General features: G+C 39.4%; 1 long non-coding RNA gene across 1 annotated transcript in view; it reads right to left on the reverse strand.

Annotated features, from left to right (window-relative positions):
- Positions 1-13,876, reverse strand: part of LOC116738430 — a 65,381-nt gene that overhangs the window by 50,987 nt on the left and 518 nt on the right. The window lies entirely within an intron of this gene.

Raw genomic sequence — 13,876 nt, forward strand, 5'->3', positions numbered from 1 at the left:
AGTATATCACCAGAAGAAATTTCCATTAGCCTTTACGCTTTTCCCCTTGAGAGAACAAGTTATAACACCTTCTTCGAAGTCTCATAGCCTTTCCTTTTTAAATATTAATCCTTTATTCTGACTGCAAAAGTTTTTCACTAATGATAGCTATCACATCTAAGCGAACATTTAAAATATGGACTTAAAAAAAAAGATATTTTTGCCTGCAAACCACTCATTTTCAAAAGCATCATCAGAAAGATGTCTGAATTGGTCACTGCTAGGAAGATCCACCTTAACAATCTCAAAGCAAGTTTTCTTCCCCTCCTGCCAATCCAGCATCATGTCTCCCTTTCCAATCTCAAAAAACTAATTTTCAGAAATAAATTCATATGTAAATCAAAGTATGCCTGTAGCTTGTCATTTCAACAAATAAAGTGACAAACATTTGTTAGATGCTTTCTATGTGCCTAGCTATGTTCTAAGTGCTCAGAGGCACAAAAGAACCACAAGGAATCTCTGGTTCCATTGAAAACTTATTCTGTCACATTGAAAATGCCTCAAAGTTTCCAAAGAGAAAAAAGAGACAGAACCTCTTCAGGAAACTTTTTTTCCATTGTGAGCCTTTGAAGCTCATGTTAATTACTAAAGAAGAGTTTTTGAAATGTAGATTCTTTTTTTTTTTTTTGCATTCATTTTTATTTTTTTAATATATGAAATTTATTGTCAAATTGGTTTCCATACAACACCCAGTGCTCATCCCAAAAGATGCCCTCTTCAATGCCTGTCACCTACCCTCCCTTCCCTCCCACCCCCATTGACCCTCAGTTTGTTCTCAGTTTTTAAGAGTCTCTTATGCTTTGGCTCTCTCCCACTCTAACTGCCCCCCTTTTTTTTTCCTTCCCCTCCCCCATGGGTTTCTGTTAAGTTTCTCAGGATCCACATAAGAGTGAAAACATATGGGATCTTTCTTTCTCTGTATGGCTTATTTCACTTAGCATCACACTCTCCAGTTCCATCCACATTGCTACAAAGGGCCATATTTCATTCTTTCTCATTGTCACGTAGTACTCCATTGTGTATATAAACCACAATTTCTTTATCCATTCATCAGTTGATGGACATTTAGGCTGTTTCCACAATTTGGCTATTGTTGAGAGTGCTGCTATAAACATTGGGGTACAAGTGCCCCTATGCATCAGTACTCCTGTATCCCTTGGGTAAATTCCTAGCAGTGCTACTGCTGGGTCATAGGGTAGGTCTATTTTTAATTTTTTGAGGAACCTCCACACTGTTTTCCAGAGTGGCTGCACCAATTTGCATTCCCACCAACAGTGCAAGAGGGTTTCTGTTTCTCCACATCCTCTCTAGCATCTATAGTCTCCTGATTTGTTCATTTTGGCCACTCTGACTGGCGTGAGGTGATATCTGAGTGTGGTTTTGATTTGTATTTCCCTGATGAGGAGTGATGTTGAGCGTCTTTTCACGTGCCTGTTGGCCATCGGATGTCTTCTTTAGAGAAGTGTCTATTCATGTTTTCTGCCCACTTCTTCACCGGGTTATTTGTTTTTTGGGTGTGGAGTTTGGTGAGCTCTTTATAGATTTTGGATACTAGCCCTTTGTCCGATATGTCATGAAATGTAGATTCTTAAAGGGGAAAATAAAAGGTTGGCCTGAAGTTTGAAAGAGAGGTTGTCACAGCCACCATGAGGCATTCTTCAGGGAAAACAGTGCTTTCAGTGTTTATGAGTTATTCATTAGAGAGGCAGGGTCGAGCTGGCTGACACTATGGGTGCTAAGGCAAAACTTTCATCCTGGCTGCAAGGTAAGAGCTATAAAGCCAGGTAAGGGCTGCCATGCATTTCTGGAGGGCAATTCTAAATCTCAAAAATGTAGAGAAACAGACAGGGAACAAGAGACATCAGAGACAGAGAAGGCTTTGCTGTTTTGTCCACAAAAGGAAATGGCATGTGCCAGAGGCAGAGCTGCTCAAGGCTTCATTAGGCAAAGAGGAGACCACATTTTGAGAAGACAATCACAGGGATCAGAGCAGCTGCCATAATTTTTTTAATGTTTATTTCTTTTGAGAGAGAGAGAGAGGAGCAGAGAGAGAGGGGGACAGAGGATCTGTGCTGACAGCAGAGAGCCTGACGAGGGGCTTGAACTCATGAACTGTAAGATCATGACCCGAGCAGAAGTACGACACTTAACTGACAGCCACCCAGGCACCCCGCAGCTACCATAATTTTTAAAACTCAAAGGCGAGAATGGTAGAGCCTCAAGATTCTGCCTCAAATAGAATAAAATATTCAGAGTTAGTTTGAGACCCAAGTTTATTAAGCAGATGAGGCTGAAAGATACGTGATTAATTGAAATATGTTATAGGCACCCCTCACTTTGCACTGTTCCAACATGTACAAATTTCATTTACCATGCTTTAGTTAAACCATTCAACAAAACAGTTGAACACCATTCAACAAAACAGTTCAAATTTTAGTTAACACCATATATTAATTGTGAGTAATCACATAAAGTGCAAACTTTGCTACTAACCTTCAGCCCACAAATCACTATATAAGAGATGGGTATCATGATCAGTGACCAATGACATCACTTCTTTCCAGGTCTGTCAGTGACTGACCACTACACCTTTGTTATTCATTTCTTGCACAGACAGTAAAGAGTACAGTTGTGGTGCCTCCTTGTTTCCCTGTGATAAATTCACACAGTATTTTATAACAAGGATTAAAGGGCAACAAAGAGACAAAAAGTGATAATGCTAGAAGTGAAAGTTGGATGCAATTAAATCTGAAAAAATGGCAACAGAGAAGCAAAGATAAGATGAGATCTAGGCTTTCATGAAGCTATGATATAAATTATGTTGACAAAATTCAATGAATATAAAAAACAGCGTACAGTTGCTCTAACACATTTCAGTTTAAATGGTAGTAGAAGCAGAAAGCCAATCGCGGTTGAAATGGAGCATGTCTACTTTGGATTGCAGGCTGCAATCAAAGATAATCCAGATCGGTTCGGATCACATTCAAGCCAAAGTGTTAAAGTTAGCTGCCAGATTGAAAGAAAAATGTAATTACAGGGAGACCGAAAAAGAACCTTTTACTGCCAGTAAAGGTTGTTGTCATTGTTTCAGATGTTGGCATAAATTGATTAATGTTAAACTATCTGATGAAGCGGCTAGTACAGATAAGGATGCTGCTGTGAAATTTGGACCCAGATTGCAAGGATTAGTTAAGGCAGGTAGTTAAGATGCTCTCACATATGAAAGTGGCTGTGACAAAAGCATGAGGAGGTACCAGAGGAAGTGACATCAGCAAAAGACACCCTCAAGTTAAAGGAACTCTCAAAGATATTTCACAACATTGAAAACAAAAAGAATAAAATATTGAAAGCTGATTCAAACTTGGAAAGGATTATGACCATTTGCAGGCATAATATACTGATACATGCTACAACATGAATATACCTTGAAACATTATGCTAAGTGAAAGAAGCCAGTCACAGAAGACTATATACTTTATGATTCCATTAATATGAAATGTCTAGAATAAACAAATCTATAGATACAAAAAGTAGGGGCACCTGGGTGACTCAGTCAGTTGAACGCCCCACTTCAGCTCAGGTCAGCTCAGGGGTGGTGAGTTGGAGCCCACATCAGACTCTCTGCTGTGAGGTGGGAGCCCTTTTCAGCTTCAGATTCTCTGTCCCCTCCCCCCTTTCTCTGTTCCCCTCCCAGCTCTCTCGGCTCCCCCCACCTCCCCTCCAGTGTACGTGCACTCTTTCTCTCAAAAATAAGTAAACATTTAAAGGGCCAAGTTCCAAAGAAAAGGAACCCTTAATAAAGTGAGTCTAGTATTCTGTTTATCTCTTTCCCCCTCAAGCAAATGATGATTCTTAGCATGGTAGGGGTTATAGTGGGTCGGGGAGTGGGAAAGCTGAGAAGTCAGGCCAAGAACAGATACTACAGGCAGAGAAGCCAGTACTCATGGAGATAGAGAGGAAACAGAGGAGTCAGGGCTTGCAGAAGAAATCAGGCCTTAAATAGCCAAGACCCTTAAGTGGGGAGGCCTAGGAAAGAAAGCCTAAAATTCAGGAATTTCCCTTCAAGACTAATAAAACTGAAGATACTTTATATTTAGCAAAACTAATCAAGAAAAATGAGAAAAGGCACAGAATACCAATAACAAAAATTAAAATGGAGACCTCACCACAGAAGCTGCAGACCTCAAAGAGATACCAGTGGAATATTAGAACAACTCTGTGCCATAAATTGGAAAGTTTAGATGAAATGGACGAATCCCTAAAAAAATAAGACTGACTACAACTGATGCAGGAAGAAACATAAAATCCAAATAAAGCTGTAGCTATTAAAGACACTAAATCAATCATTTAAAAATCTTTCCACAGAAAAATCTCCAGATACAGCTGGCTTCACTGATGAATTCTTCCATTTAAGGAAAAACAAACACCAGTACTAAGAAAACCTATCTCAGAGAAAACAATCTATAAATAAGAGAATGTGTCAAATTTACCAGTAAACAAGGTCAATATACAACAAAAATAAAATACCAAAATAAACTATTAGAAAATGAGAGTTGAAAAAGGTCACAATAGGAATTCCCACCTCTCCCTTCCCTAGTGGAGCTCAGACTTTATTTATTTATTTATACATGCATAATCATCTGATGCTGAATTTAACACTTCGAAGGAAGTCATAAGAGAAATCTGTACGTAAATGGTTGGACTTTAGTTTATCCAACAAACACGAATATATGCATGTTTTCCATTTACAGAGGCCTTCAGAACTACTCTCCAGGCCTTCAGCTGCAAGGAAACATATCTCAGGTGCTACAATAGTTCCAGATATGTCTGCCTGAGCTCTAGGGGAGGAAAAAGAAAGTTAAATCATACAGCTAATACGATTCACAGGCTCATCCTCACTTTATTTTCAAGGGAAACCCTTGTTTTAAAGGGGCACTGATTCTGTAAGACCTTTGTGAGGCCCAGGTGGACAACTCCCCAAAAATGTAGATGGAAGAGTAAAGGCCAGAGGCCAAGAAGCCAGGCTGGTAAGCCTCTGAATTTGGTGGAAAGCCTGTTTTAAAAACGGTTAACATTTCCCTCCCACCACTGCGTCAATGACTGGAAAAATTATTATTGACAAAAATAACAAAAGGTTATTAATGCCATTAATATCTAAGGAATATACAAATATCAATTCAAGACCTCTAAGACCCAAAATACAAATGGACATCAATCCTTAACAAAATTTACTGAAAAAAAATATTAACACACATGTCCAATAACCATCTCAAAAGTGTTTCCCTGGGGTAGAAATCAAAATTAAAATTAAAACGAGTTACCTACCTATGTGGAATTTAAGATACAAAACAGATGAACATAAGGAAAGGGAAGCAAAAATAGATAAAAACAGAGAGGGAGACAAACCATAAGAGACTCCTAAATACAGAGAACAAACTGAGGGGTGTGGGTGGGATGTTGGCAGGGGGAAGGGCTAATGGGGAGATGGGCATTAGCAAGGACACTGGTTGGGATGAGCACTGGGTGTTATATGTAAGTGATGAATCACTAAATTCTATTCCTAAAAAAAAAAAATACTTTTCAAGTAAATCAAAAATTTGTAAAGTACATTACCCAAACTATTTACAATTCCATGTAGTGTAGGTTAGGGGAATATCATGTGCATTTCTCTATTTCTTCTGTACATCTATACAAACTTGGAACTGAATAGCACAAGCCTACTCCTTATGTGCCTCTCTCATGATGTAAGAGCAATAATGACAAATTTCTCTTCCATGAATATAGAATTTCCATGGAATGTTCCAACAGTTGGGCTGCCTCACAGTGTAAGTCACAGGACTCATTTTTATCAAACCTGACTGTAGCAAATTTCTGGCAGATTTAGCTGGTATGTCATATTATTTAAAATGTATAGCATGTGTTTATACATATACATATATTCCATGTCAGCTCCTGATTTGTCATCTTTTTGTCACTTTAGTTTTGCAGTATAAGGATGTTGGTAACATTTCACATTTTCATCTTCATGTAAATCAAGTTTCTCTGGTATTATGTGAACCAATGTATTTACCACTTTTGTGTTTGGCTGTTACAAATATTTCATAAAATAGAATATAAATATAAATATAAATATAAATATAAATATAAATATAAATATAAATATAAATAAATAAATTGGGGCGCCTGGATGGCTCAGTCCGTTAAATGTCCGGCTTCAGCTCATATCATGATCTCACAGTTAGTGAGTTCAAGCCCTGCGCTGTGCTCTGTGCTGACAGCTCATAGCCTGGAGCCTGCTTCAGATTCTGTGTCTCCCTCTCTCTGCCACTCCCCTGCTCGTGCTCTCTCTCACTAAGAATAAATAAACATTACAAAAAATTAAAATAAATTAAATTAAATTAAATTAAATTCAAAAATAAGTAAAACGAGTTACCTGTTTCGCCAAACATATTAGTAGAGATTTTTTTTAACAATCTCTTTTAAATTTTTTTTAAATAAGAGGAGCACTGTCATGTCTACTGGTGGGTGGACTGATGTAGCTTCAAAATCTGTAGAAACTTAACAGAAAAGAGACAATTCTATAACAAGGCTAATTCTAATCTAAATGCTATAAAGAAATAAATGCTGTGGGGATGGGTGGTTAATATGTCCTAGCCAAACTCATGTCTAAATAAGTTAAAATACCTGTTTCTTGAGATAAGTACTGCCCTCCCGCTAGCAAATACTACTATCTTCCTTATGTTGTTGACCTACCTGGCTTTTCTATCATGATTCAGGGATGACCTTAAGAGAGAGCTAAATCTGGCAAACTGCAGTTAATCCTTGAATAACACAGGCTTAAACTGCATGGGTCCAGAACTACTGGGACCTTATGAAGATAAAAAAGTTTCTGCACAGCAAAGGAAACAACCAACAAAACTGAAAGGCAACCAACAGAATGGGAAAAGATATTTGCAAATGACATATCGGGCAAAGGGCTAGTATCCAAAATCTATAAAGAGCTCACCAAACTCCACACCCGAAAAACAAATAACCCGGTGAAGAAATGGGCAGAAAACATGAATAGACACTTCTCTAAAGAAGACATCCGATGGCCAACAGGCACGTGAAAAGACGCTCAACATCGCTCCTCATCAGGGAAATACAAATCAAAACTACACTCAGATATCACCTCACGCCAGTCAGAGTGGCCAAAATGAACAAATCAGGAGACTATAGATGCTAGAGAGGATGTGGAGAAACAGAAACCCTCTTGCACTGTTGGTGGGAATGCAAATTGGTGCAGCCACTCTGGAAAACAGTGTGGAGGTTCCTCAAAAAATTAAAAATAGACCTACCCTATGACCCAGCAGTAGCACTGCTAGGAATTTACCCAAGGGATACAGGAGTACTGATGCATAGGGGCACTTGTACCCCAATGTTTATAGCAGCACTCTCAACAATAGCCAAATTGTGGAAACAGCCTAAATGTCCATCAACTGATGAATGGATAAAGAAATTGTGGTTTATATACACAATGGAGTACTACGTGACAATGAGAAAGAATGAAATATGGCCCTTTGTAGCAATGTGGATGGAACTGGAGAGTGTGATGCTAAGTGAAATAAGCCATACAGAGAAAGAAAGATCCCATATGTTTTCACTCTTATGTGGATCCTGAGAAACTTAACAGAAACCCATGGGGAAGGGGAAGAAAAAAAAAAAGGGGGGGGCGGTTAGAGTGGGAGAGAGCCAAAGCATAAGAGACTCTTAAAAACTGAGAACAAACTGAGGGTTGATGGGGGGTGGAAGGGAGGGGAGGGTAGGTGATGGGTATTGAAGAGGGCATCTTTTGGGATGAGCACTGGGTGTTGTATGGAAACCAATTTGAAAATAAATTTCATATATTGAAAAGAATAAAAAATAAAAAAAATAAACTGCATGGATCCACTTATTTATGGATTTTTTTTTCAATAAACACCATACAGTACTGTAAATGTATTTTCCTTATGGTTTTCTTTACAATTTCTTTTCTCTAGCTTATTTTTATTGTAAGAATACAGTATATAATACATATAACATATAAAATATGTGTTAATAGACTGTTCATGTTGTCATTAAGGCTTATAATCAACAGTAGGCTATTAGCAAAGTTTGGGGGGAGTCAAAATTTATATGCAGATTTTTCGGCTGCACAGAAGATTGGTGCCATTGTTCAAGAGTCAACTGTATATTAAAGAAGAGTTTTGGCAGAACATATTTCAGCATTTAGTCTGACAACATGGTCCCAAGATGCCCCTCCAACACACACACACACACACACACACACACACACACACACACACACGTATACACATACACACATACTTCTTGAAACTCTTTCCTTTATTTTCAAAACTTTTCAAAACATACTTCCTGTAAATCCTCCAACTTCTTTTCAACTACTTTCTCTCTCTGCCAAATAGTTTTCCTGTTTGTCCTTTAAATACACCAAAAGTTTTGCATGCTTGGCTTTTTTCTATTTAAGGTTTGTATCTTCTTGATAAGTAGGCTCAGATTCTACTTTTGCTTTAAGAACTATCTCTACACTAACAACTTCCAAATCCATATCTCCAAACCTGCATGAGCTTTCTTCACCAATACTAGATCAGTACTTCTTGTATTAACTTCAAATATAACATCTAAAATGCAATTTTCAGGGCGCCTGGGTGGCTCAGTCAGTTAAGGGTCCGACTTCAGCTCAGGTCATGGTCTTGCGGTCCGTGAGTTCGAGCCCCACGTTGGGCTCTGGGCTGATGGCTCGGAGCCTGGAGCTTCCGATTCTGTGTCTCCCTCTCTCTCTGCCCCTCCCCCGTTCATGCTCTCTCTCTGTCTCAAAAATAAATAAACGTTAAAAAAATTTTTTTAATAAATAAAATAAAATAAATTTTTTTAAATAAAATGCAATTTTCCTTTCTGACTCCATCTCACCTACTTTTCCCATGTTTATTCACCCATTCATTCAACACATAGTTACCAAGTGCCAGCCATTATTGATGACACATTCTTCCAAGGTAGACACTTGGGAACCAACATTCATTCTTCTCACCCTTCTTCTGCTCGGGTAAACTGTGAATCGTAACTCAGAGAGGTCTCTTAGATTCAGCCCATTTCTTCATCCCTACTAACATTTTAGCCCCAGTCATCATAATCTCTCACCAGGATGCCTGCTGCTGCAACTTCCTATACATTTTTCCCTGCCAGTGAAGTCAGTCTGTTTTCCACACAGTTGGCAGAATTATCTTCCTAAAAATAAATCAGGTCATGTCACTCCCTTTTCTGAAAAGCTTTCACAGCACATAGTGGTGGTAGGGTCTTTGAACCAACTGCACTGGAATCAGCTGGGGAGCTCATTAAGCTGTCACTTCCTGAGCCCCAGACGAACTGCATCCATCTCCTTAGAGAGAAGGCCTAGGAATCCCCATTTTTAACAAGTTCCCAGGTGATTCTTGTTTCTACTAAAGGTAGAGGAGACCTACTGGCCTGCAGGAGAGAACCCAAACTCCTTAGGCAGAAATACAAGGTACTTCACCCTCTGGGCCCAAATGGTCTCAGTTCCCTCCACTCAATACCGTGCATCCTACACATCTCTCCTATCTAGACACCTCAGGCCCTCCCATACCTCCACACCATTCTCTATACACAACTCCTCTGCCTCCTTCTTCACCTAGCAAAACCCTGGTCTACCTTCTCCAGTGAATCCTTCCCTAACCACCAACTCTTTCTCCATTAGTATTGTCTCTTCCTCCTTTGTTCTTCTTTCTTCATACCTTCATTGTGGCCAGGCACTAGCCCCACTGAAACATAATTTACCTGTTCATGTGGTGGCCTCCCAAATAGACTGTGACCTAATGGTATTATCCGGCAAGTTAAAAAATCTTCATAAATGTCTAATGGGTTAATTAATTACTTGATTCACTGGGTCAACCAATTTATTTATCTAGTATTCATTTTGGGTCTATAAGAAAAAGCTAAAATTCTTGTACAATAAGGAAAAACAACCATTGCCATGCAAGCCAGGCCTGCCTCTGGAATTTACAGGTTCTAACCTTATAACAAGTTAGATCATCAAGAAACTCCCTGTTTTAGCTGCACACACTCCTCATAGAATTATAATTTCATGTAATGCTCTATTGTAATGATTAATTTTATGTGTCAACTTACCTGGGCCATGGGGTACCCAGACTTTTGGACAAATATCATTTTTGGTATATCTTAGTGTTTCTGGATGAGATTAACATTTGAATTAGAAGACTGAGTAAAGTAGATTGCCCTCCTCGGGGTGGGTGGGTCTCACTCAATCTACTGAAGAACAGAGTAGAACAAGAAGACTGAATAAGAGGAAACTCCTTTTTATACCATCAGCTTCCCTGGTTCTCAGGCCTTTAGACTCAAACTGGAACTACATACATATTGGCTCTCCTGGGTCTCCAGCTTGCCAAATTGCAGATTTTGGGACCCCTCAGCCTCCATAATCACTTGACCCAATTCCTTGTAATAAATCTTATTTGTTGATTTCTTTAAATACACATCCTATTCTGTTTCTCTGGAGAACCATGGCCAATATAGTCACGAAGTGGCCATTTGAAAACTATTTCTATATCAATCCCCATTGAAAACCTTGTCTATTAATTTAAGTGCTCCATTGAAATAGTAATAGATACAACTTGAGTGTGCTGCTGATGCCCAAATGTATATCACATCCCTGAGTTCCATACTTACGGATTCAAGTGTCCACTTTACATCTCAACTGAATTATCTCGTAAGTAATTCAATTTGACCATGTCCGAAATAAAACTCCTGATCTTGCTCTCCAAACCAGCTTATGCCCAGTCTTTGCTATCTTAAAAGATGGATCATCATTCATCCATTTCTTCAAACCAAAAACCTAGAACAATCTCAATTCTCTCTTGTTCTCTTCATGCAGCTAATCAGCAAGTCATATTGATTCTGCTTCAGTCCAAACACTTAATCCCACCTCCACCAACTTCATCCTGGACCAAGTCAGCATTTTCTGTCACTCAGACTTTTGTAATAGTCCCAATAGGGACTCCAGTAGAAGACCCAATTGTTCTCCCTGCTTCCACTTTTGCCTCCTGCTGGCTGTTTTCCGTATAATAGCTAGTGGGAATCAGAATTAGATACTACAAAAGATAACAAAACTTTGCCCCTTCAAAATTTCCAAAAGCTCCCCAATCACACTTGGGGAAAACAATCCAAATCTCTACAAAGCCAAACATGGCTACCTTCTCTAGCTTCATCTCCTACCAGTCCCCTGCCACTCACATAACTGCTATATCCCTCTCCAAGTTTCCTCCAGTCTTACTGGTTGATTCTCAAATATATAAAGTTTTTTCCTATCCCCGGTCCTTGGACCTTGCTGTTTCCTTACCTGAAATGCTCTTTGCATGGCTCTTCTTATCATTCATGGTAAGTGCTCATATGTCACCTCCCCAGAGAGACCTTCCCCCTGCCTCCCCAGCACTCTCTATCCCATTAATCCACTTTGCTTTCAGAGCACTCATCACTATCTAATGAGTTCTTGACTCTCTCTCTTCACTAAAAACCTCATGAAGAGAGAGAATTTGTTTTTCTTATACACTTCATATCCATGGTGTCTGGAACACAGCACTTGCACAATAAGTAACTGAATGGACAGATTCTTCTAGTATGTAATACCTAAAAAAATTCAATGTTTGCAAACTGATATGTATCCTATGATGAGACATGGAAATTATATAATTCATCATGTTTCTCTTTTTTCTTAACTTCTAGGAAGCCCAATTCCAAATTTTGTATTTAAACCCAATAATTTACCTTAAGTTGGGTTTCCTTTTCAATTATCTATTACATGTTCTTGATCTTTTATCATTACTGTAACATTCTTTTACATAACCACCTTTTTTTTTTTTTTTCAACGTTTATTTATTTTGGGGACAGAGAGAGACAGAGCATGAACGGGGGAGGGGCAGAGAGAGAGGGAGACACAGAATCAGAAACAGGCTCCAGGCTCTGAGCCATCAGCCCAGAGCCCGACGCGGGGCTCGAACTCACGGACCGCGAGATCGTGACCTGGCTGAAGTCGGACGCTTAACCGACTGCGCCACCCAGGCGCCCCTACATAACCACCTTTTAATATAAACCACCTTAATTCCTTCGTAAAGGCAGACTATAACAACTAATGCATACTTACTCATTTATTGATGCATGGATATTAAAATTGTTTCTCTAACATGACTAAGCTTCTTGAAAGCAAGCCTATATACAACAGCCCTTTATATGACCTCAAGCACATATCAAAGGGCAGGACTTATATTTGCTCAATAACATTCTTAACGTACTAATTTCTTTATTGATTGATCAAAAGTAAAACCACATTTTGTCTACAAGTGAATAAACTAAGGTATAGAGAAAATGTCATCTCCCTTTCAAAAAGTGGAAGGATTTGTTAGAAGTAAGAAAGCAAGAGTTATCTACATAAAAAAGAGAAATTGATTTGGTGAGCTGGACACGGAGAACCCACAGGCAGAGCTAAGCCTGACATAAAACTTAGTGGGAGAAAATCTAGAAGGGATGAAATGTTGTCCAAGAAAATTCTCCTGGAAAAACTGGTAGAGAGAAAGTGACTCAAGAAGAAAATAATTTTAGGATGTCTGAGGAGGCCTAGAAGAAAGGTTAAGGTATGGATTTAAATCTTGCTGGAGAAATAATGAAGAACCCTTGGCAAGGTGGATGGGATTGAGGGGAGGTGGGATAAACTTGGGATTAAAGGGATGGGTGCAATAGATGACTTTGTCATTAACAATGACTGAGGACTGGAGGTGGGGATGCTAAAGACATCCCTTCCATCTGCCTGTGGGCCCCAGACTGAGGGGAGAGACACAAGACAGGGGAAAAGACAGGGAGAGCTAAGTTCTGATAGAAACCTGGCAGGACTGCCCTTCTCTGTTAGTTCCTGACACTCAGCCTAATGTCCAGCAGACATGTTAAAGACCAGCACTAACTGTGAAGGCCAGGGGCAGGAGTAGATGCTGGCATGGTGGATATAGCGGTTGTCTCCAGGGGCATCTTTCCAGCTGGCTGGGTACTTCACAAAACTCTTTGGCAGTGGCTACAGTACTAGACAAGTGCAAGGTTTTGGATTTCTGTAGGTATTTCCCCATCCCCACATGCCCCTTGTTTCCACAATTTGCCTCCCTCACACCAAGAGAGGGCCTTGAGATCCTCCTTATTAAACAAAATGGACAAGCACAATCGAAGGAACACAGTAGACATCCCACATCCACAGCCTGTTTCAGCACCCAGAGCCTTCTAATGGACACTTTACTCAGACATTAATGTCTATATAGGAGCCCAGAAATAGCAAGGACAAAATGTGAAGTTTCCCCTGAAAATTCTGCCAAATGACTGCATGTTAGTCAGAGTGACTCATATAATATGTTAGGGTCTTTGTAGGGGTTTTTTATGCTGAGTACAATTTTCCATCGCTGAGACATTTACCTATTCTAGAGCAGGGAATAGATAGATGGTAGAGCCAGTTTTTCAACATGCAGGGGAGAGCACTTTTGCTCAAATGACTTTTGCCCTATTTGGGGCCAGACCTAGAACCACTGACATGTCATTTAAAACCCCTCATAAGCATTCTTTAAGAGACACATTATTAACCCTACCAAGAAATCAGGCTACACTGATGCAAGACCTAAGAGGTCATTCATAAATCTAATTGGTATAGGCAAACCAAATGGAATACATTCATGGTAAATCTTGAAAAAAATGGTCCACTAACAGCTTCCATTACCTTCCATATGGCACGGCCATA

The sequence above is a fragment of the Lynx canadensis genome, chromosome D4, assembly GCF_007474595.2.
Source record: "Lynx canadensis isolate LIC74 chromosome D4, mLynCan4.pri.v2, whole genome shotgun sequence".
NCBI classification, from domain to species: Eukaryota; Metazoa; Chordata; class Mammalia; order Carnivora; family Felidae; genus Lynx; species Lynx canadensis.